Below are 5,147 nucleotides of genomic sequence, written 5' to 3'. Positions count from 1 at the left end.
CTCAACTGAGACAAAATGATGCGACTCCGGTCAGGTCTCTCGTGTACTTGTCTCTGCACCGATACAAATATTAACGTATTAAAAGGAAAATATATATTAAATTCAATGGAAACAAAAGTATTAACAAAACAATGTACTATTCGTTAAATCAAGCGGCCAGGAAGAGAGCAGTGACGCCCGTCCCCAGCGCCTGAGACACAATCCGCTAGCTTTCGTTTTCTTGTAAACCGTGAAGTTAGTCTCTCGCTTCCCCGCCTCGCAAAACCTCTTGAATTCTTTCTGCCCACAGTCCGGAACCAGAGCAGAGTGCATTCTCTCTGTGTATGGAGTTTCAGCTCAGCCCACAACACCCTGTCCTCCACTCCGACAGTTTACAGCTTGTACAGGTGACCGACACCTTTCTCTGCCCGTCCACTCCAGAAACCGCGCTCTGCCACCGTGTCTCTGTAGTGTTGAGGTGAACAGAAGCGGAAATTTCTCGCTGAGAGAGCGAGCAGAGAAAAGCAGAGCAGGAAGTGCACAACACTTTCACGGTGAAACAAAGAAGAGACGAACACCATTTCAAACCCAAATCTTTTCACGTCTTATTTTTACTCCTGCTACACGTAGAGCAGGTCTGTTAGTGTCACACCAGAAAGAATTATGTACTGACGCGCAGTAGCGCTCTGTTGATGTGGCACAAATGATTGGAAACTGATGGATGTAGCAACACACAGATACAGAGAGAGGAATTACACTCAGGACAGTAGGACTCACACAACACCCTCAATGAAAACTCGAAAGCACTTGGGTTCAATTACAACAATCTTTATTACGAATGTCAATTTTCGAAATGCACCAAAATATGGAAATGAATACGAAAACTACGACAGGATCGTAGTACAGGACAATGATCATAATTTAATAATTAATTAATAATAATTGCTTATATTTATATAGCGCTTTTCTGGACACTCCACTCAAGGCGCTTTACAGGTAATGGGGATCCCCTCCACCACCACAAATGTGCAGCATCCACCTGCAGCCATAGTGTGCCAGAACGCTCCCCACACACCAGCTATCAGTGGGGAAGAGAGCAGAGTAATGCCCGCTTAGCTTCAGTGGGTTGCCAGTTGTGAGTTGCAGGGTGATATGGCTGCTATGATCCCATATCCTTCAGGAAAAAAAGCCGAAAAATTCATTCTTTCCATCAAAAACTGCGCAAAAGACTCATTGAGAAAGAAAAAACGACAATGAATCAGATTAAGAATATTTCTTCATTTCTTCTTTATCATTTGAGTTCAAGCAATATTGCATTTTGCGTCTTGAAAAAGATATTTTGCCAGCACTACAGTTTAACAATAAAAACAGTTCCTCCACTTGGTTGGAGGAGTTTGATTTTTTTTAAATCAAAATCAAGTTTATTTCTCCAAACACATTTCAGAGAAGATTCACATTCTAAGAAATGCGCTTAAACGGTATTTCATGTTTCACTACATGTGAAAGTAGATACCCAGGGCTTTCATTTTTATACCAATGAGCCCATTAATTCATTAGATTGGTTTTTAACCGGCAGGGGGGGGAGGAGACTGCAGTAGCACCCTCATGATTGCCAGAAAGGGTTCCAGGTTTTTCCAGAGCCTAACCGCAGCCTCCAGCACTCCGGCCAGAGACAGCAAAACGCGTTTAGTCCCGTCGAGGAAATCACAGGCCCTGTCTAAGCAGGAGCTCCCGTGAGCCTGAGCGCTGGGCGCAGCTGTGGGCACAAAGCTGCCGGGCTGCAGCGGGCTGCTGTGGGCGGGGCGTTCGAAGTGCGTCACTGCCCGAGGTTCGGGGCCTTCGAGGTGCGTCACTGTCCGAGGTTCGGGGCCTTCGGGGGGCGTCATTGTTCGAGGGGCGGGGCCCGCAGGAGAGGGAGTCTGGTTGATCATGGTGATTTATCTGGTAGCGGAGTGCTGCTGTCACGCTGTGCGCTCGGGGCTTTATACTGTACTTAATATTCGGAATAACTTTCGGACTATTGCTTTTTTTTTTTTTTATCGAAGACTCTGTTGCGCCGAAAAGAAATTTCGGTTATTAGTCCGGATTTCGTTTTCCGAAGATTAAAAACCGCGCCAATCGGCGCCACCGCCTCAGACAGGATCATAGGACAGGACAATGATCCCAAAACCTACAGGAAAAAGAGCCGAAAAATTCATTCTTTCCATCGAAAACTGCGCAAAAGACTCTTCGAGAAAGGAAAAAACGACAAGTAAAACGATTATAGTCCGACAAAAGCGAGGACGTCCGGATGTAAAACATTCCAGGTTTGCTCAAGACCCCAAATTACAAATCTCGAAATCGTTCTTCTCTACTTCCTGCGAATCATGTCTTACAAACTCATGGTCAGTGCGGATTCAGTTGTACATTCCGATATACCTGCAGGTCCAAAGCGTCCGAACCGACCGCGACTCGGGTCTCGGCTCTGCGAGACCCGGTTTTCTTGTAAACCGTGAAGTTAGTCTCTCGCTTCCCCGCCTCGCAAAACCCCTTGACTTCTTTCTGCCCACAGTCCGGCACCAGAGCAGAGTGCATTCTCTCTGTGTATGGAGTTTCAGCTCAGCCCACAACACCCTGTCCTCCACTCCGACAGTTTACAGCTTGTACAGGTGACCGACACCTTTCTCTGCCCGTCCACTCCAGAAACCGCGCTCTGCCACCGTGTCTCTGTAGTGTTGAGGTGAACAGAAGCGGAAATTTCTCGCTGAGAGAGTGAGCAGAGAAAAGCAGAGCAGGAAGTGCACAACACTTTCACGGTGAAACAAAGAAGAGACACGAACACCATTTCAAACCCAAATCTTTTCACGTCTTATTTTTACTCCTGCTACACGTAGAGCAGGTCTGTTAGTGTCACACCAGAAAGAATTATGTACTGACGCGCAGTAGCGCTCTGTTGATGTGGCACAAATGATTGGAAACTGATGGATGTAGCAACACACAGATACAGAGAGAGGAATTACACTCAGGACAGTAGGACTCACACAACACCCTCAATGAAAACTCGAAAGCACTTGGGTTCAATTACAACAATCTTTATTACGAATGTCAATTTTCGAAATGCACCAAAATATGGAAATGGATACGAAAACTACCCTTTTCACGCCTCAGACAGGATCGTAGTACAGGACAATGATCATAATTTAATAATTAATTAATAATAATTGCTTATATTTATATAGCGATTTTCTGGACACTCCACTCAAGGCGCTTTACAGGTAATGGGGATCCCCTCCACCACCACAAATGTGCAGCATCCACCTGCAGCCATAGTGTGCCAGAACGCTCCCCACACACCAGCTATCAGTGGGGAAGAGAGCAGAGTAATGCCCGCTTAGCTTCAGTGGGTTGCCAGTTGTGAGTTGCAGGGTGATATGGCTGCTATGATCCCATATCCTTCAGGAAAAAAAGCCGAAAAATTCATTCTTTCCATCAAAAACTGCGCAAAAGACTCATTGAGAAAGAAAAAACGACAATGAATCAGATTAAGAATATTTCTTCATTTCTTCTTTATCATTTGAGTTCAAGCAATATTGCATTTTGCGTCTTGAAAAAGATATTTTGCCAGCACTACAGTTTAACAATACAAACAGTTCCTCCACTTGGTTGGAGGAGTTTGATTTTTTTTAAATCAAAATCAAGTTTATTTCTCCAAACACATTTCAGAGAAGATTCACATTCTAAGAAATGCGCTTAAACGGTATTTCATGTTTCGCTACATGTGAAAGTAGATACCCAGGGCTTTCATTTTTATACCAATGAGCCCATTAATTCATTAGATTGGTTTTTAACCGGCAGGGGGGGGAGGAGACTGCAGTAGCACCCTCATGATTGCCAGAAAGGGTTCCAGGTTTTTCCAGAGCCTAACCGCAGCCTCCAGCACTCCGGACAGAGACAGCAAAACGCGTTTAGTCCCGTCGAGGAAATCACAGGCCCTGTCTAAGCAGGAGCTCCCGTGAGCCTGAGCGCTGGGCGCAGCTGTGGGCACAGAGCTGCCGGGCTGCAGCGGGCTGCTGTGGGCGGGGCCTTCGAAGTGCGTCACTGCCCGAGGTTCGGGGCCTTCGAGGTGCGTCACTGCCCGAGGTTCGGGGCCTTCGGGGGGCGTCATTGTTCGAGGGGCGGGGCCCGCAGGAGATGGAGTCTGGTTGATCATGGTGATTTATCTGGTAGCGGAGAGCTGCTGTCGCGCTGTGCGCTCGGGGCTTTATACTGTACTTAATATTCGGAATAACTTTCGGACTATTGCTTTTTTTTTTTTTTTTTTATCGAAGACTCTGTTGCGCCGAAAAGAAATTTCGGTTATTAGTCCGGATTTCGTTTTCCGAAGATTAAAAACCGCGCCAATCGGCGCCACCGCCTCAGACAGGATCATAGGACAGGACAATGATCCCAAAACCTACAGGAAAAAGAGCCGAAAAATTCATTCTTTCCATCGAAAACTGCGCAAAAGACTCTTCGAGAAAGGAAAAAACGACAAGTAAAACGATTATAGTCCGACAAAAGCGAGGACGTCCGGATGTAAAACATTCGAGGTTTGCTCAAGACCCCAAATTACAAATCTCGAAATCGTTCTTCTCTACTTCCTGCGAATCATGTCTTACAAACTCATGGTCAGTGCGGATTCAGTTGTACATTCCGATATACCTGCAGGTCCAAAGCGTCCGAACCGACCGCGACTCGGGTCTCGGCTCTGCGAGACCCGGTTTTCTTGTAAACCGTGAAGTTAGTCTCTCGCTTCCCCGCCTCGCAAAACCCCTTGACTTCTTTCTGCCCACAGTCCGGCACCAGAGCAGAGTGCATTCTCTCTGTGTATGGAGTTTCAGCTCAGCCCACAACACCCTGTCCTCCACTCCGACAGTTTACAGCTTGTACAGGTGACCGACACCTTTCTCTGCCCGTCCACTCCAGAAACCGCGCTCTGCCACCGTGTCTCTGTAGTGTTGAGGTGAACAGAAGCGGAACTTTCTCGCTGAGAGAGCGAGCAGAGAAAAGCAGAGCAGGAAGTGCACAACACTTTCACGGTGAAACAAAGAAGAGACACGAACACCATTTCAAACCCAAATCTTTTCACGTCTTATTTTTACAACTGCAGTAGATCTATTGGTGTCACACCAGAAATAATTCCTGTACAA

The 5,147-nt window shown here is 46.5% G+C and overlaps 1 long non-coding RNA gene across 1 annotated transcript; it reads left to right on the top strand.

Annotated features, from left to right (window-relative positions):
• Nucleotides 1–3,978: 3,978 nt before the first annotated feature.
• On the top strand, nt 3,979–4,161 carry LOC138225314 (uncharacterized). Its single transcript, XR_011183844.1, has 2 exons — nt 3,979–4,065; nt 4,132–4,161. It is a non-coding gene; the product is annotated as an uncharacterized lncRNA (long non-coding RNA).
• The last annotated feature ends 986 nt before the right edge of the window (nt 4,162–5,147 follow it).

The sequence above is a fragment of the Lepisosteus oculatus genome, chromosome 27 (genome assembly GCF_040954835.1).
Source record: "Lepisosteus oculatus isolate fLepOcu1 chromosome 27, fLepOcu1.hap2, whole genome shotgun sequence".
Taxonomy (NCBI): Eukaryota; Metazoa; Chordata; class Actinopteri; order Semionotiformes; family Lepisosteidae; genus Lepisosteus; species Lepisosteus oculatus.
The sequence above is the reverse complement of the archived record's forward strand: the minus strand, read 5'-3'. Positions and strand labels throughout refer to the sequence as shown.